We start from the raw sequence: 24,045 nt of genomic DNA on the forward strand, positions 1-24,045 counted from the left end.
TCTACAAACTAAAGAATAAGGTCTTCAGGGAATTCCTTGAAAAATATACTCAACATACAATCCCGGATGAGTCAACACTTAGGAAGACGTATGCTCCATCCATCTACGATGAGACAATACAGAAGATAAGAGATGAAATTAAAGATAGTTCAATTTGGGTTTCCATTGATGAGACTCCCGACAAAGAAGGTAGACTTGTTGGTAATGTAGTTATCGGTTTGTTAAGTGAACAATATTCTGAACGAATTCTTTTACATTGTGATGTTCTAGAAAAGTGCAATAACAAAACTATAGTTAAACTGTTCAACGAAGCTATGGGTATCCTGTGGCCAAAGGGTATTATGTACGATAATGTGTTATTCTTTATTAGCGATGCTGCCCCTTATATGGTCAAAGCTGGACAAGCATTATCTGTTGTATATCCTAAATTGACTCATTTTACTTGTGTGGCGCATGCATTTCATCGTGTGGCAGAAGTGGTCAGAGACAATTTCCCTAAAGTAGATTTGTTGATTTCATCAGTGAAAAAAGTATTTCTCAAAGCTCCCAGTAGAGTTAACGTGTTGAAAGAAATGTACCCTGAAATTCCATTGCCACCAAAGCCAATTTTAACTAGATGGGGTACATGGCTAGAAGCAGTTGAATATTATGCCGAACATATAGACTCTATTAACAATGTTCTCCTTGCATTGGACTCTGAAGATGCAGTCTCAATTGATACTGCGAAAACAGTTACCTGTGACATAAGTGTGAAGAATGACTTAGCTCACATTCAGCATACATTTTCATGCATCATAAAAACGCTCAAAAGTCTCCAAAATAGGCACCTTTCACTATCTGAAAGTTTTGAAATTATAAATAGTACTGTGGAACAACTGAATCGTGGTAGAGGTAAAGTTGCAGATGCAGTAAGAGCTAAGGTGGACACTGTACTTTCAAAAAACCCTGGATATGAAGAACTACAAAAGGTTGTTGCTGTGATGAGTGGTGAATCAACAGTGAAGATTAACTTGGACTTATCCCCAGCAGACATTGTGAAATTGAATTATGTACCAGTTACTTCTTGTGACGTCGAACGCTCTTTTAGTCAGTATAAATCTATCCTCAGAGACAATAGAAGAAGATTCACTTTTCAGCACTTGAAAGAAATGTTTGTAACCTATTGTTATGGTAACAGACAATAAAAATTGTGTTTTGTTGAAACTACATTGGAAGATAAGGTACGTCCATTATATTTTTTGTTTAGTTTGATTAAAATGTACCAATATTTAACGTACATAGTCATTTTTTTATAATTTTAAGTCCATATTTAATTCCATATTTTGGTAAAAATCCATATTTAATTCCATATTTTGGTAAAAATAACTACATATATATTTACATATTTCATATATTTTTAGTCCATATAAATCCGTTCCCTGCTTATAAGTTATAGGAACATGTTTTAGAAAATGGATCCCAGATTCCTCCCGATAATCATATTTTAAACTTGTTAAACTGACCATAAAAGTACATAAAGATCTACTGACGTAGCTCAGTGGGCTAAGGACTGTTGGTCCGGAGTCGCGCTCGGTCGCGGGTTCGATTCCCGCTGATTTCCTGGTTGGGTTTTTTCTTGTATCCCCAACCGTAAGGTGAATGTCAGGTAATCTATGGCGGATCCTTGGCCTCGTATCGCCAAATATCATCTCGTTATCATCAATACCATCGATGATAAATAGTCTAGTAGTTGATACAGCGTCATTAAATAACCAAATAAAAGAAAGTACTACATAAAGAGCAGATGTTAAAGGTTACCAGTACAATACTTTACATAAAAATGTTGTAAGACAATATTTAACGGAGTCAATAATAATAATAATAATAATAATAATAATAATAATAATAATAATAAATCAATAGTCAAGATGTTCTGTACATTAGGCCTGAGTTCTATTATATGACTAATTGACTAATTCATGCATGTGGCGTTTATTTCATACTACAGCTGTGATAATAAGCTATTGCACGGTAGACCTACTTATATTTCTAACTAAAACATTAGGTACTGTACATGTTTCTATTTTACAGGTGTACGATCCCTGACAGAGTATAGTAGGGAACAGTAGATAACCACCACATCAATGCATATTAGTGCGCTTTCATTTATTTATTATTTTACAGGTGTAAGCCTATATTATGTGATATGGAAGCGAATAAATAATAATTGTTCATTTCTCGTCCACATCAAAGCAAACGTGTTTACAATGTAGGCCTAATGTAACGTCTTACACAGGCAGTGTTTTGTTAATAATAGTTAATAGTACTAATAATTTTCTTTTCATCTGAACTATTACAATATGCATTTGTATTTCTGTTCTCTCTATATGTTGTCAAATAACTATACAACATCTTTAGTTACGGTATCAAATTGTTACAGTTTTCTTTCGTTTATTGTCAAACTAACGGTTTCTAAGCTTGATTATGTCTTTAACGTGGTCGCTTTAAATGTTAATAAGATATTTGTTCATTTATCCATTCAGATTGATTTATAAGAGACACCAAACATATATATTAAACATTCAGCATTGTATAGTGCAGCCGTCTGCTAGCCGGTGCTTCTCCCAAAGCATGGCGGCGGATGCAAGCTTCAATTTGTCCCTACTCTAAACTTCTGCGCAGCCTGGGCTGTAGGGGCTCGGTTGGGCTAGAGTTCATTGCTTCGAGCTCGAACTCTGAAGCAAGAGTTCACGAGGACCGCGGGTAGGCTTAGTGGGTACCTGCTGTACAGGTAGTCGGTTGGAGGACCACAGTTTACCCTTGCTCAACTCTTGGCCTAGCGAAAAAGTTCTGTGAATCAAAGTTCACGTGTTCCAAGATGAAAGTGGAAGCAATATTGATGTTCTCAGCTATGAACATGATGACTTCTCAACATTAGCTATTAATGTTCTCTTTCTTCTTGTGATTCTACCGAATACAATTTAATTTTGTAGCTTATGATTTTCAAATACAGGTTAATGTTGTTATGTTTACATATGTTTGATATCTACCCACGATTTGTTCTAGTTACTGTTGCTTCAGGATGTAGACTACCTTTTTAACAAGGTATCTGATGTTTACGTGTCGCGCGGATAACTGTAGAATCGCCTATATTAAGTATACAGAGAAATAATTTATTACAGTTGTATGAACACTTTAATTATTAAAATTAATATAATCAGTTAAAAGCCAGACATGTTTCGGAGGAATGCTCCTCCATCTTCAGTGGCAATACCACAACGCTGGATCTGATGTTCGACCGCGTATCGTGCCTTAAAGGAGACTGGCTTTTAACTAATTATATTAATTTTAATAATTAAAAAGTGTTCATACAACTGTAATAAATTATTTCTCTGTATACTTAATATATCATTTATGAACACTGTTGAATTTAACCTTACTTGGGTAAATTCAAATGTAGAATCGCCGTTTGTACTCGTATTTCCGGACGATTTTTTCAATGTGTTCTAAAACGTCCGAAAGTTTGAGTGATGTGTTCTAATGATTTTTTTGAAAACGGAAGTGCCACACTTCCACATAATTTGCATAGACAAATATGCTCACGGTCGACTTTAGTTTTACTCAAATTACAAGCTTGGGGGTAAAGGGTGTTTGCTACAGTTAGAGTTAGGGCCTACTTTCATTCTATATCTTATGACATAATAAATAGTTTTGCAACGTGTAGAGACTGGGAAAACAATTTAATAAAATCAACCGAATCATACTCGTTCATTTTATAGGCAATCTTGCGGGTCGCATTTAAAAGAACCTAAGAATATTAATATTTTCTTCAGTATATTTGCTAGGCTTCTTGTCATACGTAAATGACAATTTTGCTTAGGTTATTCCTTCTACGAATAGCTCAAGTGTTTTGAATTCAGCGTATATAAGGTCTTTATTTTAGATTAACCCTTCAGTACTCGCGTGGATTACAATAGTAATCCATTGATATTTAATCCTTTATTACGTCACCACCTGCAGCACTGCGTATTTGTGCGTCAATGCAATTTCTCGTCACAGTCTAAGTGAGGCATTACTGGTGTTTAGACGTATTTGTCGCAACGCTTTGCAAAGTTATACGGAGTTTTATTAAGTGATACACAATTTTTCCGAGTGGATTACCATTGTAATCCACGCGAGTACTGGCGTTATCAGATAAGTGAAATTGTTTTTATATGGTTTTGAGTGATGCAATGCAATAACTTTATGAAAAAAATATGTGATATCGTTCCATCCTCTTTGTAGTTGGCTGCAATGGGTACGGAAAATACAAGTAATTTTTCAAGTGGCTAGATGAAGATCTGGATGATGGCTTTGAAAATGAAAGTATGATGAAAGCAACAGAGAAGATCTTTTGAACGAAGTTCACGATTCTAATTCAGAACAAGGCAATGAGGAGGAGGATGATGATAATGGTGATGATGATGAAAGACTAATGTCTATAAATGATTAAAACTGCTATAAGGGGAGAGACAACACGACAATTTGGCAGAAAGAACCAGTAGCTCAACGAGGGAGAAGAAGAGCACAAAATATAGTGATTCATTTACCGGGCCCTAAAAGAGCTGCAAAAAATGCGCGGACACACACAGAATGTTTTGACTGCTTTATTGATCAGACAATAATCAATGTAATAGTAATGTGTACTAATATTTATATTGAAAAGTGAAGCGTAATTACGGACGTGACAGAGATTGCAAATTGACAAATGACGTTGAAATTCGAGCACTCTTGGGTATTTTGTATCTTGCTGGCGCTTTGAAATCGGGAAGACTGAACGTAAGAGAACTATGGGATAAAAATGGCACAGGTATAGAGTCAATTTACCTGACTATGACCTACAATAGATTCCAATTTTTGTTACGATGTCTAGGCTTTGATAACATTCATAACAGGCAGGAAAGGAAAGAAATTGATAAACTGCCTGCTGTACGTGAAGTGTTCGAGTTATTTGTTCAGAATTCACAAAGGTGCTACATTCCAAGCGAATATGTAACTATAGACGAACAGTTGGTTGCATTGAGAGGACGATGTCCCATGAAAGTGTATATACCTACTAAACCAGCAAAATATGGGATCAGAATTTTTGCTATGGTGGATGTGAAAACATATTACACTCATAACTTGGAAATTTATGCTGGTATTCAATCAGATTGTCCATTTCACCAAAGTAACAGTGCACATGTAGTGGTAAAGAGGCTGGTTCATTCCATCAAAGGAACAGAAAGAAATGTGACCACCGATAACTGGTTCACGAGCATACCTCTGTGTTTAGATCTTCTAGAAAATTATAAACTTACACTTGTAGGAACCTTGGAAAAAAAAAAAAAGAGAAATCCCTCCCCATTTCACAACTAGTCAAGACAGGCAAGTTAACAGTACATTGTTTGGATTCAATGAAAGCTGCACAATTAATTCGTATGTACCAAAGAAAAACAAAACAGTGTTAGCATTATCAACCATGCATTATGATAAGGAAATGGATGAGGAAACGGGAGGAAGCCAGAAACCTGAAACAATATCATTCTATAATAGAACTAAATGTGCTGTGGATGTCCTGAAACAGTTATGCTCAGCCTATGATGTAAGCAGAAATTCACCCCGCTGGCCTCTTGACTATTTTCTTTGACTTACTAAACATAGCAGGTGTCAATGCTCTTGTTGTTTATTCTGCAAACAAAAAAAAAAAAAGATTCTACGGAAAAACTTCCTAAAAACGCTTTCTCTGGACCTAATGAAGCCACTAATTTTCGAGCGTATCACCCAACAGATAATTTCAAGAGAAATAAAGAGAAGAGGAGAGCAACTTTTAGGCATTCCACAAACAAGTCAAGAAGAAGGAACACGGCCAGAAGGTATTGGTAGGTGCTACATGTGTGGTAGAACAAGAAACAAGAGCACAAGACAATCTTGTTTCCAGTGCTTGTAGAGAATTTGTCCTACTCATTCAGATGTAATTTGTTTGAACTGTGTAGAAGAAATGCATAGGTCTACTCAGATAATTGAATCAGATGTAGATTAGACTCACGTGTGTAAAGTGTGAACAGCAAACATAAAAATAAGTGCATGAATATCCTTCTTACAACACACAAAATCTTCTGTAAAATATTACAAGTGAAATGAGAATTATTGTTACATCCCTGAATTTTGTCATTGCTACATCCCTGAGTGAGGTATTTAGTTATCAAATATGACGTAAGAAAGGTCAGCAGTAGTGAACTTGCGTTTCCTGTGGGAGAGATTACTTAAAGAGTTCACGTGACCTTCAAACATCGAGTGAGCAACAATGCTAGATATCCTACATAATTATATGATAGTGAACTAACTCATAACTACGGTGCAACAATAAATTATGACTCAGAGACACGTCCAGTGTGGAAATATTATGCAAACATGTCACTTGAATGCAATTTGTGTACTATAATATATTTCATTATTAATATTTATATTTAATACGTTCCGTTATGCGTAACATATCCATTCTCATTACTGTAATAACTGAAAACAATATATTTCTTAACATTTAAATCTAATTGCAATGTTTAAACCTTGTCTGTAAACAAAAACAAATGTGGATTACCATTGTAATCCAGGTGAGTACTGGCGTTACGAAATTTAACGCGAGTAACGAAGGGTTAAGTTACTAGCACATATTTGACGAAATACTAGGTTTTTCCACTTCAGTTTAACTGATTTATGCAAACGAAATTTTGACAGCTGGCGATTGCAATTTAACTTATCGCAACGCCCACTTTGTTTTGGGCGCTTAAGTTAATGGCGGACGGTCGTTCAGTTTTCTTCAAACATGGCGGCGCAATGGCCACTCTATATCTCTCTCTTTCTAACTCGTTGCCACTAGCAGTGCATGAGATGGTTGCGCATGCGCAGTTATCAATCTCACAACCTGCTCTTTGCCATCTGACACGGTCGATGATCCTGCCCCGAGCCTCTTGTTAAACTAGCACCAACAGATAGCGCGCGTGTACTTCGAGGGATGCGCTTTGCGTGTACATTTGTTTTCCTGTATATAAAGATTGAGGATTTACGTACTGTATTAGCACGTATTAGTACATTAAACAACTCGAAATGTAAAAATTTTGTTGTGTTCCTATATGAGAAAACCAGGGAAAACCTTTTGTCTTCATTCAGGTCCCGAAATATCCTGAATATATGCTTTAAACCTTAAAAATTTAACTAATTAAATTGCGCCACGAAAGTGCTAGCTATTAAACAAAGTAACAACTTCAAGTAAGGAATTGCTGGCTAGTTTCATTTTGGAAGGAAAAAAAAATTAATGAAAACATACGTACCCTCGACAGCAAGCTATGTTAACTTATATTATATTCAGTACTTCTAGGAGTCTCCAAGTTTACGCCAGCATTTTACGCCTGCAATAAACTCTCGATTAGCTGGGATGTTTATTATCCAGAACGATCCATAGTGAAATCCATTTCGTGAATAATGTTTTAATGTGCTGTAAACTAATTATTAAAACCATGTTTTTAATTCAAATTTTCAAAATCATCCTATATAGCATTCAAAACTGCATGTTCTTAAGGGGAGAGGATGGTATTTTTGATGAAAAATGACTAAATTTTCAAAAAAAAAAAATCTTTAAAATACCCTGTGATATGTGTGGATCGTCATTTTTAAACTTCCTGCATTATGGATTTTTAAATCACTCGCCCACTTTCATTGTTGTTTCCGGTAAATTAAATTTTCAAAAAAATGTTTTTTCTTTAAAATACCCTTTGATATGTGTGCAATGCATTGCATAACATTTTGTGGGTATTTGTGCCCGTATCGGATGTTGAGACGTCATTTTTAAACTTCCTGCGCTATGGATTTTTAAATCACACGCCCGCTTTCATCGGTTTCCAGTAACTTCATTTTTTTTTGCTACATTGCCAGACAAAATGGATATAATTTCTGAACTATTAAAGATACATGCAAGAAATTTAGAACACACATTCTTTAGACTATTAGGAAACTTTTCTCTGTAACAGAATTTTGTTAATTGATTTCATTTTAAAAATACGTCCGTTTGTTTGCAAGAAAGGAAATCAGAAAATTGTTACTAAATTTTAAGGGCCCTATTCATAGACATTCTTAGAGCGGGTTAAATAGCTACTTCCGGTGGATGATCAGCGAACTAACGTTTTTCGTATTCATAAACTAGTGTTAGCGATAATACGTGTACTAAGAGGGGTTTGGCTGGCTAAATTTTAGCCCCCGCCGGTAGGGTAGTTTAGAGGCCGACTAGCTTAGCAAGATGGCTGTTATGATGCAGTGAATGTGGGTTATGTACGTCGAATTCGTGATGTGATATGTAGGAGGAAGACGTACCTACCGAGATTGGACATATTTAGAAAATATGAAGTACACAACATTAGTCAGGCCTCTGTAAGATGTATAATAACGAATGTGTCAGTAGCAATCACTGGACTTGCGCTTCGTTACGTACGTTTTCCTAGGGAAGAAAAACGAATAACACTGCGAGAAAGTTTGACGACATCGCAAGATTCTCTTCAGGTAATTATATTTCATGATTTGAATATTGTATGTGAATGCTTTCTTAGAGAAATTTGTACTGTACCGGTACCATATTGGTACAGTAGGCCTATTGTGATATTTCATCATTTTTAGGTTATTGGCGCCATAGATGGCACGCACATACCCATAACAAATGTAGGAGGAGAACTGTCACAAATATATATCAACCGAAAAGGATGGTATTCTCTATTAAACGTTCAGGTACGTACTGTAAATGAAATTACAACCCGTAAGAGGTTATGTAGACCTGGGCTGAAATTTTGGTGAAACTAGCGCTGAGGTAGTTCCGATGATTTCGATAGTGAAAATCGTTGAATTTGTGAGATATTTTTTATAGAGATGCAGTTGGTCATATATGCAAGCCATTATAAAAGCCAAAAATAATCTAACCTAATCTATCACAGATTCGTATATGCAAGGTGTATAAGCAGAGTACGAAGAGAACCACCTCAGTGCTAGTTTAGCTTTTAATAACTTTATTTACATTTTAGATAGTAATGCATTATATTACATTATTTCAGTTAAATGGTACAAGAAAAAGGATCTGTAATTTGTAATTCTCCAGAAAAGCTACACTGAAGAAGACACAATAAAAAATCGCCTCAATGTTGTTGCCCCCGCCCCCCTCCTTCTAACTAATTACTAATATAACATGCGAGAAGTCGAGGGAGAATTATTAGAGAAATGGTGTTATATTGGTAATAAATTGGAGTGTGGGAGCTACAACAGTGCATTACAGTATGTAAGTAACAGTACCCAAGTAACTATTAAACAATTTTTATGTTGAAAGTATTTGTGGCTGCTGACTAAAACCACATGTTTATTTGGCCTACTGTATATATGTCACGTAAGTCAGTGAAGCAAATATCTATTGTTCCTCCTTCAATGTAGCTTTCCTGGAGAATTACTAGAAGGTCAGCTGTTAGCAGCTCTAAATATCAGAATGAAAAAACTCAAAGAATAAAAACTGTTGCTTAGTTAAAAAAACTTGAAATTTTTTACCAAATTGCACAAAAAAAGGGATACATTTCACTTATATGAGTGACAAATCGCATTCGTAGCTTTCATTTGTGTACCCACATGACAGTTTTTTTAACAGTTTTAATTTTTTATAGAAATGTCCTTTATGAAATTGCTAGTTAACACATATATTACCTTATTCATTTAAGGTTATAAGCAGGGAAAGGATTTATATGTAAATACATATTTACTTATAAAGCTAATATAATTTATATTTTGCATTATCTTTATGTTTCACAATGTGTAGGGTTGAAAAATCCTACTTTTATTTTCCATATTTTTCCATATTTTAGAGTTTAGTACATATTTTCGTTAATTTCCATATATTTTCCATATTTCATATAAAACAGTCCATATTATATTAGGTTTAACAATAAAACAAAACAAAATTCCATTAACTTTTAAAAATACATTTCAACAATAGAGATTTAAACACATGTTCAGTAATCCCTTTAACATCAGAGTTATTTGAAAATTAGCAGTCCTATCAACAATGGGAAAGTAAGTTACAAAACTGTATTAATTTAATTTAAAATTTTTAACAGACTTCAGTTGTGCAGCTCAACAGTTAAATGCCAGTCAGAGTACACATAGGTTCAGTTTTGTAAATCATACTATAAAGACGGTAAATATGCCAAAAGTACGTCATTCAGTCAATTTAAAATCAAAACTAACAAGTTACATTTCAGAATTTAAAGAAGATGGTTTATCAACTGACAATAAAATATTATTTTGTAATTTGTGTCAGTGTGCAGTATCATCTACACAAAAGTTCCTGGTGCAACAACACATTACAACTAGTAAACATCAGGCCAACAAACAACTAAATTCCAAGCAGAGACAATTGTTTTTAACACAACCAACAACATCGAATGTAAGATCTGAGTTTAACATCGACCTGTGCCGTTCTCTCATCTCTGCTGATATTCCTCTCTACAAACTAAAGAATAAGGTCTTCAGGGAATTCCTTGAAAAATATACTCAACATACAATCCCGGATGAGTCAACACTTAGGAAGACGTATGCTCCATCCATCTACGATGAGACAATACAGAAGATAAGAGATGAAATTAAAGATAGTTCAATTTGGGTTTCCATTGATGAGACTCCCGACAAAGAAGGTAGACTTGTTGGTAATGTAGTTATCGGTTTGTTAAGTGAACAATATTCTGAACGAATTCTTTTACATTGTGATGTTCTAGAAAAGTGCAATAACAAAACTATAGTTAAACTGTTCAACGAAGCTATGGGTATCCTGTGGCCAAAGGGTATTATGTACGATAATGTGTTATTCTTTATTAGCGATGCTGCCCCTTATATGGTCAAAGCTGGACAAGCATTATCTGTTGTATATCCTAAATTGACTCATTTTACTTGTGTGGCGCATGCATTTCATCGTGTGGCAGAAGTGGTCAGAGACAATTTCCCTAAAGTAGATTTGTTGATTTCATCAGTGAAAAAAGTATTTCTCAAAGCTCCCAGTAGAGTTAACGTGTTGAAAGAAATGTACCCTGAAATTCCATTGCCACCAAAGCCAATTTTAACTAGATGGGGTACATGGCTAGAAGCAGTTGAATATTATGCCGAACATATAGACTCTATTAACAATGTTCTCCTTGCATTGGACTCTGAAGATGCAGTCTCAATTGATACTGCGAAAACAGTTACCTGTGACATAAGTGTGAAGAATGACTTAGCTCACATTCAGCATACATTTTCATGCATCATAAAAACGCTCAAAAGTCTCCAAAATAGGCACCTTTCACTATTTGAAAGTTTTGAAATTATAAATAGTACTGTGGAACAACTGAATCGTGGTAGAGGTAAAGTTGCAGATGCAGTAAGAGCTAAGGTGGACACTGTACTTTCAAAAAACCCTGGATATGAAGAACTACAAAAGGTTGTTGCTGTGATGAGTGGTGAATCAACAGTGAAGATTAACTTGGACTTATCCCCAGCAGACATTGTGAAATTGAATTATGTACCAGTTACTTCTTGTGACGTCGAACGCTCTTTTAGTCAGTATAAATCTATCCTCAGAGACAATAGAAGAAGATTCACTTTTCAGCACTTGAAAGAAATGTTTGTAACCTATTGTTATGGTAACAGACAATAAAAATTGTGTTTTGTTGAAACTACATTGGAAGATAAGGTACGTCCATTATATTTTTTGTTTAGTTTGATTAAAATGTACCAATATTTAACGTACATAGTCATTTTTTTATAATTTTAAGTCCATATTTAATTCCATATTTTGGTAAAAATCCATATTTAATTCCATATTTTGGTAAAAATAACTACATATATATTTACATATTTCATATATTTTTAGTCCATATAAATCCGTTCCCTGCTTATAAGTTATAGGAACATGTTTTAGAAAATGGATCCCAGATTCCTCCCGATAATCATATTTTAAACTTGTTAAACTGACCATAAAAGTACATAAAGATCTACTGACGTAGCTCAGTGGGCTAAGGACTGTTGGTCCGGAGTCGCGCTCGGTCGCGGGTTCGATTCCCGCTGATTTCCTGGTTGGGTTTTTTCTTGTATCCCCAACCGTAAGGTGAATGTCAGGTAATCTATGGCGGATCCTTGGCCTCGTATCGCCAAATATCATCTCGTTATCATCAATACCATCGATGATAAATAGTCTAGTAGTTGATACAGCGTCATTAAATAACCAAATAAAAGAAAGTACTACATAAAGAGCAGATGTTAAAGGTTACCAGTACAATACTTTACATAAAAATGTTGTAAGACAATATTTAACGGAGTCAATAATAATAATAATAATAATAATAATAATAATAATAATAATAATAATAATAATAAATCAATAGTCAAGATGTTCTGTACATTAGGCCTGAGTTCTATTATATGACTAATTGACTAATTCATGCATGTGGCGTTTATTTCATACTACAGCTGTGATAATAAGCTATTGCACGGTAGACCTACTTATATTTCTAACTAAAACATTAGGTACTGTACATGTTTCTATTTTACAGGTGTACGATCCCTGACAGAGTATAGTAGGGAACAGTAGATAACCACCACATCAATGCATATTAGTGCGCTTTCATTTATTTATTATTTTACAGGTGTAAGCCTATATTATGTGATATGGAAGCGAATAAATAATAATTGTTCATTTCTCGTCCACATCAAAGCAAACGTGTTTACAATGTAGGCCTAATGTAACGTCTTACACAGGCAGTGTTTTGTTAATAATAGTTAATAGTACTAATAATTTTCTTTTCATCTGAACTATTACAATATGCATTTGTATTTCTGTTCTCTCTATATGTTGTCAAATAACTATACAACATCTTTAGTTACGGTATCAAATTGTTACAGTTTTCTTTCGTTTATTGTCAAACTAACGGTTTCTAAGCTTGATTATGTCTTTAACGTGGTCGCTTTAAATGTTAATAAGATATTTGTTCATTTATCCATTCAGATTGATTTATAAGAGACACCAAACATATATATTAAACATTCAGCATTGTATAGTGCAGCCGTCTGCTAGCCGGTGCTTCTCCCAAAGCATGGCGGCGGATGCAAGCTTCAATTTGTCCCTACTCTAAACTTCTGCGCAGCCTGGGCTGTAGGGGCTCGGTTGGGCTAGAGTTCATTGCTTCGAGCTCGAACTCTGAAGCAAGAGTTCACGAGGACCGCGGGTAGGCTTAGTGGGTACCTGCTGTACAGGTAGTCGGTTGGAGGACCACAGTTTACCCTTGCTCAACTCTTGGCCTAGCGAAAAAGTTCTGTGAATCAAAGTTCACGTGTTCCAAGATGAAAGTGGAAGCAATATTGATGTTCTCAGCTATGAACATGATGACTTCTCAACATTAGCTATTAATGTTCTCTTTCTTCTTGTGATTCTACCGAATACAATTTAATTTTGTAGCTTATGATTTTCAAATACAGGTTAATGTTGTTATGTTTACATATGTTTGATATCTACCCACGATTTGTTCTAGTTACTGTTGCTTCAGGATGTAGACTACCTTTTTAACAAGGTATCTGATGTTTACGTGTCGCGCGGATAACTGTAGAATCGCCTATATTAAGTATACAGAGAAATAATTTATTACAGTTGTATGAACACTTTAATTATTAAAATTAATATAATCAGTTAAAAGCCAGACATGTTTCGGAGGAATGCTCCTCCATCTTCAGTGGCAATACCACAACGCTGGATCTGATGTTCGACCGCGTATCGTGCCTTAAAGGAGACTGGCTTTTAACTAATTATATTAATTTTAATAATTAAAAAGTGTTCATACAACTGTAATAAATTATTTCTCTGTATACTTAATATATCATTTATGAACACTGTTGAATTTAACCTTACTTGGGTAAATTCAAATGTAGAATCGCCGTTTGTACTCGTATTTCCGGACGATTTTTTCAATGTGTTCTAAAACGTCCGAAAGTTTGAGTGATGTGTTCTAATGATTTTTTTGAAAACGGAAGTGCCACACTTCCACATAATTTGCATAGACAAATATGCTCACGGTCGACTTTAGTTTTACTCAAATTACAAGCTTGGGGGTAAAGGGTGTTTGCTACAGTTAGAGTTAGGGCCTACTTTCATTCTATATCTTATGACATAATAAATAGTTTTGCAACGTGTAGAGACTGGGAAAACAATTTAATAAAATCAACCGAATCATACTCGTTCATTTTATAGGCAATCTTGCGGGTCGCATTTAAAAGAACCTAAGAATATTAATATTTTCTTCAGTATATTTGCTAGGCTTCTTGTCATACGTAAATGACAATTTTGCTTAGGTTATTCCTTCTACGAATAGCTCAAGTGTTTTGAATTCAGCGTATATAAGGTCTTTATTTTAGATTAAGTTACTAGCACATATTTGACGAAATACTAGGTTTTTCCACTTCAGTTTAACTGATTTATGCAAACGAAATTTTGACAGCTGGCGATTGCAATTTAACTTATCGCAACGCCCACTTTGTTTTGGGCGCTTAAGTTAATGGCGGACGGTCGTTCAGTTTTCTTCAAACATGGCGGCGCAATGGCCACTCTATATCTCTCTCTTTCTAACTCGTTGCCACTAGCAGTGCATGAGATGGTTGCGCATGCGCAGTTATCAATCTCACAACCTGCTCTTTGCCATCTGACACGGTCGATGATCCTGCCCCGAGCCTCTTGTTAAACTAGCACCAACAGATAGCGCGCGTGTACTTCGAGGGATGCGCTTTGCGTGTACATTTGTTTTCCTGTATATAAAGATTGAGGATTTACGTACTGTATTAGCACGTATTAGTACATTAAACAACTCGAAATGTAAAAATTTTGTTGTGTTCCTATATGAGAAAACCAGGGAAAACCTTTTGTCTTCATTCAGGTCCCGAAATATCCTGAATATATGCTTTAAACCTTAAAAATTTAACTAATTAAATTGCGCCACGAAAGTGCTAGCTATTAAACAAAGTAACAACTTCAAGTAAGGAATTGCTGGCTAGTTTCATTTTGGAAGGAAAAAAAAATTAATGAAAACATACGTACCCTCGACAGCAAGCTATGTTAACTTATATTATATTCAGTACTTCTAGGAGTCTCCAAGTTTACGCCAGCATTTTACGCCTGCAATAAACTCTCGATTAGCTGGGATGTTTATTATCCAGAACGATCCATAGTGAAATCCATTTCGTGAATAATGTTTTAATGTGCTGTAAACTAATTATTAAAACCATGTTTTTAATTCAAATTTTCAAAATCATCCTATATAGCATTCAAAACTGCATGTTCTTAAGGGGAGAGGATGGTATTTTTGATGAAAAATGACTAAATTTTCAAAAAAAAAAAAATCTTTAAAATACCCTGTGATATGTGTGGATCGTCATTTTTAAACTTCCTGCATTATGGATTTTTAAATCACTCGCCCACTTTCATTGTTGTTTCCGGTAAATTAAATTTTCAAAAAAATGTTTTTTCTTTAAAATACCCTTTGATATGTGTGCAATGCATTGCATAACATTTTGTGGGTATTTGTGCCCGTATCGGATGTTGAGACGTCATTTTTAAACTTCCTGCGCTATGGATTTTTAAATCACACGCCCGCTTTCATCGGTTTCCAGTAACTTCATTTTTTTTTGCTACATTGCCAGACAAAATGGATATAATTTCTGAACTATTAAAGATACATGCAAGAAATTTAGAACACACATTCTTTAGACTATTAGGAAACTTTTCTCTGTAACAGAATTTTGTTAATTGATTTCATTTTAAAAATACGTCCGTTTGTTTGCAAGAAAGGAAATCAGAAAATTGTTACTAAATTTTAAGGGCCCTATTCATAGACATTCTTAGAGCGGGTTAAATAGCTACTTCCGGTGGATGATCAGCGAACTAACGTTTTTCGTATTCATAAACTAGTGTTAGCGATAATACGTGTACTAAGAGGGGTTTGGCTGGCTAAATTTTAGCCCCCGCCGGTAGGGTAGTTTAGAGGCCGACTAGCTTAGCAAGATGGCTGTTATGATGCAGTGAATGTGGGTTATGTACGTCGAATTCGTGATGTGATATGTAGGAGGAAGACGTACCTACCGAGATTGGACATATTTAGAAAATATGAAGTACACAACATTAGTCAGGCCTCTGTAAGATGTATAATAACGAATGTGTCAGTAGCAATCACTGGACTTGCGCTTCGTTACGTACGTTTTCCTAGGGAAGAAAAACGAATAACACTGCGAGAAAGTTTGACGACATCGCAAGATTCTCTTCAGGTAATTATATTTCATGATTTGAATATTGTATGTGAATGCTTTCTTAGAGAAATTTGTACTGTACCGGTACCATATTGGTACAGTAGGCCTATTGTGATATTTCATCATTTTTAGGTTATTGGCGCCATAGATGGCACGCACATACCCATAACAAATGTAGGAGGAGAACTGTCACAAATATATATCAACCGAAAAGGATGGTATTCTCTATTAAACGTTCAGGTACGTACTGTAAATGAAATTACAACCCGTAAGAGGTTATGTAGACCTGGGCTGAAATTTTGGTGAAACTAGCGCTGAGGTAGTTCCGATGATTTCGATAGTGAAAATCGTTGAATTTGTGAGATATTTTTTATAGAGATGCAGTTGGTCATATATGCAAGCCATTATAAAAGCCAAAAATAATCTAACCTAATCTATCACAGATTCGTATATGCAAGGTGTATAAGCAGAGTACGAAGAGAACCACCTCAGTGCTAGTTTAGCTTTTAATAACTTTATTTACATTTTAGATAGTAATGCATTATATTACATTATTTCAGTTAAATGGTACAAGAAAAAGGATCTGTAATTTGTAATTCTCCAGAAAAGCTACACTGAAGAAGACACAATAAAAAATCGCCTCAATGTTGTTGCCCCCGCCCCCCTCCTTCTAACTAATTACTAATATAACATGCGAGAAGTCGAGGGAGAATTATTAGAGAAATGGTGTTATATTGGTAATAAATTGGAGTGTGGGAGCTACAACAGTGCATTACAGTATGTAAGTAACAGTACCCAAGTAACTATTAAACAATTTTTATGTTGAAAGTATTTGTGGCTGCTGACTAAAACCACATGTTTATTTGGCCTACTGTATATATGTCACGTAAGTCAGTGAAGCAAATATCTATTGTTCCTCCTTCAATGTAGCTTTCCTGGAGAATTACTACAAGGTCAGCTGTTAGCAGCTCTAAATATCAGAATGAAAAAACTCAAAGAATAAAAACTGTTGCTTAGTTAAAAAAACTTGAAATTTTTTACCAAATTGCACAAAAAAAGGGATACATTTCACTTATATGAGTGACAAATCGCATTCGTAGCTTTCATTTGTGTACCCACATGACAGTTTTTTTAACAGTTTTAATTTTTTATAGAAATGTCCTTTATGAAATTGCTAGTTAACACATATATTACCTTATTCATTTAAGGTTATAAGTGATGCAAGTTTCCAAATTCTGGATATAGTGGCACGTTGAAGAGGAAGTGCCCATGACTCTCGCATTTTCAATGAGATTAGAATTAAGAAGCGATTTGAACAGCATGAATTTGGACGCTTCATTTTGTTGGGGGATAGTGGTTATGGTGTACACAAATATTTGTTAATGCTTGTAAAGTGAATTACTCTACTTGCAATGTATTGTGTACTTTTGTATAAGCTTAACTGATGAATTCTATATTTGTTTGATAAAATGTCTAAACTTGTAAATTGAATTAATCTGCTTGCTATATACCTAAATTATTGTGTAGTTCAACTAATTGTTTATGCCTTTAAATTGAATTAATCTGCTTGCTAGGTATTGTCTTAATTCAATTGCCTATGCATGAAAATTTAATTGATCTGCTTGCTATCTTTTTATACCATTTTAATTGTTTTTATACCTATTTGCAGCTGCTCTCGGGCTTGGATTAGATTCCTGCTTGGACTGATTACCTGGATGGATTTTTCAGAGGTTTTCCCCAACATTAAGGCAAATGTTAGGTAATATGTGGCGAATCCTCGGCCTCACCTCATCTTGCCAAGAATTTGTGTAACTCTTGACTTGTTCCATATCTTAAAGCTTCTATGGAACACAATAAATTAAATAAAAAAAAAATTAAATACTGTGTTATTATTCTAAATGATCATGGACAGAATCCAATGAAAAGTAAGGGAGAATGTTAAACTTTTGTATACCACGTAATGTAACTGTGTACACCAATCACACTATTACTTTCTTATATTATATGTTTTTTTTTTATTGTTTAAGTTTGAAAGATTATCATTTTGTTGGAAATTATTTCATTCTAACATCTAAGAAAATATAAGATACTCTAAATTATGTGAACTGACTGCACAAATCACTGGTGTGCACTTTGTATTTTATGTCAATTTTATTTCTTATGAATCACTTATACATTCGTTTCTTGGGTTGCTATACCTGCAATATACACCTCAATTTTTAATATTCTAATTATTATTATTATTATTATTGCAGCAGTCCAGTACCTGTTTGTATCACTGAGCGAGTATCCCCAGCTTAGTTTGTGCAGTTCATTTCTGAAATGTTAAAAAAATGGACTCCAGAGAATTACAATTTACAAAGATAGTTCTCTTCAGCCTTAGCCATCTGCACAAGTTGGGAGATGCAAGATATGTCCGAGAAATAGGGATGGGAAGTGTAGTACAGAATGCCATGTGAGTGCAATGACCATTCAGACACTACACAGTAAAGGTGTGCATAAATTGTAAATAAATTATTTAGAAAGAAAAAAGAGAACTGTTAATGATAATTTCTTTATAATATAAACGTTTCCTCGATAAAAGAGCAATAGTACCAATTTTTCATAGGGCATTTTGTAAACCTGTACTCATTTGCAAGCATATTCTGGAGTATACATGTAACCAGATTGGTGTAGGCCTACATTTAGAGGTTGGTATACAGAAGGTTAATATACATACTGTACCGTGTGACAAATTACTTTCTATGCTTCCTTATTTATAGAAGTCACTGAAAATCATTATAGTCCATATATTAACATCTTCGTCAATTCGAAGTAAAACAAAAAGTTGAAGTATGTGTAACGTGGAATGTTGCTAATAAACTTATATTTGAATCAGTAATTTCTGAAAGGGCTTTATTTCAAAATCTCATCTCCATAAAAATCGCCTTACTGCAGGATTAGGGCCCTCTGAGAAGTGCTGTGAATATTGTGAAGCCTGCATAGATCTGAATAAAATACATGGAATAATCCCCATTATCAGAAAGGCGTATTCAAGTGAGAATATGATAGCGTTCTAAATTGATTTTAGCAAAAAGATTGGATAAAGTCCTTTTAGAAATGACTGATTTAATTACAGAGCTACTGTCTAATAAAAAAAAAACTCTCACATAAATTACTCCAAGTATAAATAGTGCGTCCAGTGCTAATGCTCACACGTCACTGAAACAGATGGCAGAATGCGATTATTTTTTAATAGGATTTTATGATAATATACCTTTCCATGACGTAGAACAAGTTCAATATAAAAATATTTGATTTTAGGTACTGGCACCATAGATAGCACATTCTTAAGTCTTGGAGAACTTTCACAAATAAATATCAAAGAAAGGTTAATATTTGAGGAGAAAAATTCGCTCCGGCACCGGGGGTCGAACCCGGGTCCTTGATTCTACATACCAAGCGCTCTGACTACTGAGCTACGCTGAATTCAATCCACAGCACCAGATGGAAACCTCCTCCTTCAATGTTTCCCTTTGTGGCCTGACTCCAAGTTAGGCATATATGTTGACGTTTATGTCCAATGTCAACTGCCATTATACTAGGAGCGCACTCAGTTGAGTGACTTGTTGGCCAGGAATCCGCAGTTTAGTGCACAGTAAGCTGTACAGAAATATGAACTGCAGCTATGAGAATATTATAGACTTATTAATTGTCACTATTACAGATATTATTCTGTAGGACAAATTAATAAGTTTATAATATCAAAGAAAGGGGTAGTATAATGGAAACTCAGGGGTTCTGTAAATTAAATTAAAACTCGTATGTAGGTTTAAACTTCGCTTCATACAATAATTTTATTCATATTTTGCATATTCACTTATTTCTAAGTTACAAACTATTGTACATTCTAAGGACAAAGGGAGAAAAGCCAAACAAAGCATATCAACATAATACAAGAATAAGCAAACGCCATTACAAAAAAAAAAAAAAAATCGCTTAGCATAGAGTGAGAGTATTAAGAAAATAAATATAGACCTTAATTTTTCTCCTCATTCCTAAGTTCCATATTCATTTCAGGTTGTAAGTGATGCAAATTAGTAACTTCTGAATGAGTTTCATGCAAAAATACAGACACGTCACCAGTAAAATGATTACAAGAAATGAGTGAAGCATTGCAGATTTAGCCCTGCATTGGAAAGAATCCCGCGACCAGATATTTACTCTAACATACAGGCTACATTTATTCAATTTACCTGAAGGGGTTAGGTACAGCTTACAGCAGTAAAATTTTGCAAATATTCAACATTTTTTCCACCATTACTGTATCTTGTACAATTATGAAAATTAGTACGTGTAAAACACTGTCCTTCTACTATATGAAAAAAATATTTATGTATATATATTTTTTTCTAAATTCAAAATGTTGACAGTTCACTGTGCAGTGATGAAGCATTTCTCTCATAACTAAAAAACTATCCAACATTTTGTGATGAAATTTGTTGTGTATGTATGCATGTCATACCTACAATATGATGCAAAATCACATCTCTACCTTTGATAGACTGTCTGATAAAAAATAAATTCATTTAAAGAAGTGGTGAATATAAGTATTTTTTTCTAACACAAAATAAAATATTATTTATTAAGGAATGTAGTTGAAAGAGCATGATATTGTAAACATGAGTTTCAGCAATGTAATAAAAGAGAGAACATTACACTAAAGTACTACATTTCCAGTTTTTGTCCATTGTGCAACTCAAACCAAGAAATGGATTCGGAACACCTCAAATCTGTGCCTCAGTAGCTGACCATGACAATAACTTTGAAAAATATTGGAGTGCAAGAGGTCAAATGACTTTATTGTCAAATGCCTGGCATTAGAAAACAACATTTCCAGCTTTTCATTAAGCCCTCCCCCTATTCTTTTCTTTCTAATTGTGTTTTCTTAACATTTCCATTTCTAATAATAATTTTGCTTTTTTCAATTCATGAATCAATTCATTAGAGACTTCCAAGCCTAAATTAAAGACTCTGAATTAAATTTCTCTACTAATAACACCTTAATTGCATAGTTATAGACATAAGTGTAACTAAATTGCTTTAGGTAGGTACTTAAACCTCCATCAGGGAATATGTTCTAACTCAGGAACTACAGGTTCGATGAATGATGAATCCAGCAAAAACAAAAAAAATAAATAAGTACCGGTAATCTGTCTTATAAATCAGCAAAACTTTTAACCGACATTAAAATAAGAAAAAGGAACACATACATATGTATAGAATTCACTAAACAACAATGTGAAAATAAAAAGTTGAAAACACTACTAGAGCCCAATATACAGTAATACTAATAGTCCTCAATCTGATGCAGTTGCCCCATTCAGCTTAGAAACTGGCCACAACTGTCCAGCAGCATATCTCCATCAAATAAACTTGTTACATTCATAACACTGTGTAGCATGCAACAACACAAATATAATAATGAACGAGGAATACTTACTACTCTACACCAAACTCCAGAAAATGATTGGGACAGAAGAATTTCAAGTTCCTATAAACTGCTGGGAAGCTCACAAGGAAATGAAGTAGACAAGAACTCAAGAAAATTTCACTACTAGTGCTACTATTACCATCACCACCACCATTACCACTACTACTAAGTTACATTACTAGTTCTTTCATTTGTCCCAGATAATTTTTAACTTTGCATTTAATAATATTTTATTTCTAATAACAATTTTGTTTTCTGCAATTCATAGAACTTCTCATCACGTTTAATTTTTGGGCTTCATGCTTAGGAGGAACACTTCTTCATACTCTGTCATTCTCGATGATCTTGCAGCAGAGTCCTATGGAAAGACGAAAAAAATGTTAATCATTTGCATACTACTGTACACAAAAGACACTACTTCTTATCAAAACTGTGAATTTTTTTAATTGTCTAAGTTTGAAAATTTATCAATTGTTTGAAATTATCCATTTGATCCAAACATGCAAGAAAATTTAATTTTCTGCAAAATGTACTATGATTCAAATGCATCCCACTTCATATTGCAGATCATAAATTTTAATTGATATGAAGCACTTATACATTAATTTGTTGGTTGGGTTGGAATAACTGTCATACAATGTATCACTCAATTTCTAGTATTCAAATTAATGTTCCCTTGTTTAACCGTTTCATATTAGTGATACATTGTAATATTATTGTTGCATTTAATATTTATGTCTTAATACTAACTAAACTGTCCTTCATTAAAGAAAAATAGCCATAATTTTTCATCATGTACACAGTTGTAAAGTCCCATTCTGACCCAATGGACTGCCTTGAAATAATATACAGTACACTGTATGATTATTATAAACCACAAAAAAAGTAAATTAAAATCATCAGTACCAGTTGCAGAAGACACAGCTCTGCTGGATACATTAAGAAGATTGATTGATTGATTGATTGATTGATTGATTGATTGATAATATTGTAATCATAAATAGGCCTAGCAATATTCTTAGGTATGAATGAGATCTTAAACTTACCTGTTGTTGATTACTGTAGAGACTGTTAACGCCCATTCACCTGGGATTGTGGAGACAGGATTTATTGCAGACATACGTGGGATTGATGATGATGATGATGGTGCAATAATGACATCCTGAAATAAGCATGTAAGTTATTAATATTAAATGAAAACGTAAACATAATACTTATTGTATTATATAGATCTTACATCATCATTACAGCTATGAGATGTGGAACAAGTAAATTAAGCAAATAGCCAAAATATGTTCATTAATACATAGTAAGTATTTAAAACATAATTAAACTATGCATCATTTTGCAAAAATGAATATAAAGCAATTTTGTTAATTCTTTTCTAAATTTTTCCTCTTGACCCATCAAAGCTTTAAGATAATACATAAACAGTGAACGTTTTACAACAGCTGAGAATAATAGAGGTTAAATGGAAATCTAATTTGTCTTGTATTATATACACAGTGTGTTTAATAAATCATAATATTATATTATGGATGTTTTGATTTCTGACATGAAACATCATGTAGGCTACTCAAAGAAAGCCTAAGGTGGAAAATATTTCTTGCACTCCTGTCATTATTCTTAGGGCTTTCTATTGTAACACAATAAGAGGTAATCTATGTTTACATCACCACAACTACAGATTACATAGGTGTATGAGGTTTTGTCTTTTCAGTGCTGTAATAAATATGAGTTTGATATATATTTTATAAATCACTTACTAGCGTTCTATAAACACACAAGATAATGAAATTTTATAGCTGACCATCAATATGGATTCTACAAATTTCTTATGCTTATGTAGGTAATTCTAACCTCAAATAATGCTATTTCTTTTGACAAAGTAGAGAAAAGGATATCTCTGAAATCTCTAGGCGTTCCTACTGCCCTTTAAAATAAGGTCTCAGTTTTGATAATTCTTGTACACAAGATATTAGGCCCACGTTAAGGTATGATTGATAATTGTGTGGGTTGACATCAGATGTTTGTGGCCCAATCCCCTATAGGTATTTACAAAGCCATATTATCCAAACTGCATTTATGGTAGTTGAGTATAGGCGTAGCTTGCATTTTCACGATTGTTGTGAATTACATTTTACTAGCATTATCAGCTATATTCCTACAAGATATATTATTTACGTTATATTAATTAGGCTACCAAGTACCTATTCAGAGTAGCCTTAGGTGACATA

At 34.1% G+C, this 24,045-nt stretch overlaps 1 protein-coding gene and 1 long non-coding RNA gene across 5 annotated transcripts in view; one reads left to right on the forward strand and one right to left on the reverse strand.

Moving 5' to 3' along the window:
* The first annotated feature begins 12,751 nt into the window (after positions 1-12,751).
* On the forward strand, positions 12,752-20,316 carry LOC138699407 (uncharacterized). Of its 2 annotated transcripts, XR_011332001.1 has the most exons (3): positions 15,657-16,353; positions 16,468-16,575; positions 18,005-20,316. It is a non-coding gene; the product is annotated as an uncharacterized lncRNA (long non-coding RNA). The 2 variants fall into 2 exon arrangements; XR_011332000.1 differs by having other exon boundaries at positions 12,752-16,575.
* LOC138699406 (muscle M-line assembly protein unc-89-like) overlaps positions 20,142-24,045 on the reverse strand; it is a 32,430-nt gene continuing 28,526 nt past the window's right edge. For all 3 annotated transcript variants that reach the window (XM_069825268.1, XM_069825267.1, XM_069825266.1), the window contains 2 exons: positions 22,855-22,970; positions 20,142-22,166 (listed from right to left, as the gene is read on the reverse strand). The gene's annotated coding sequence lies outside the window, so the exon portion shown is untranslated. The remainder of the gene's footprint in view (positions 22,167-22,854; positions 22,971-24,045) is intronic.

This window comes from Periplaneta americana, chromosome 5 (assembly GCF_040183065.1).
Source record: "Periplaneta americana isolate PAMFEO1 chromosome 5, P.americana_PAMFEO1_priV1, whole genome shotgun sequence".
Classification (NCBI taxonomy): domain Eukaryota; kingdom Metazoa; phylum Arthropoda; class Insecta; order Blattodea; family Blattidae; genus Periplaneta; species Periplaneta americana.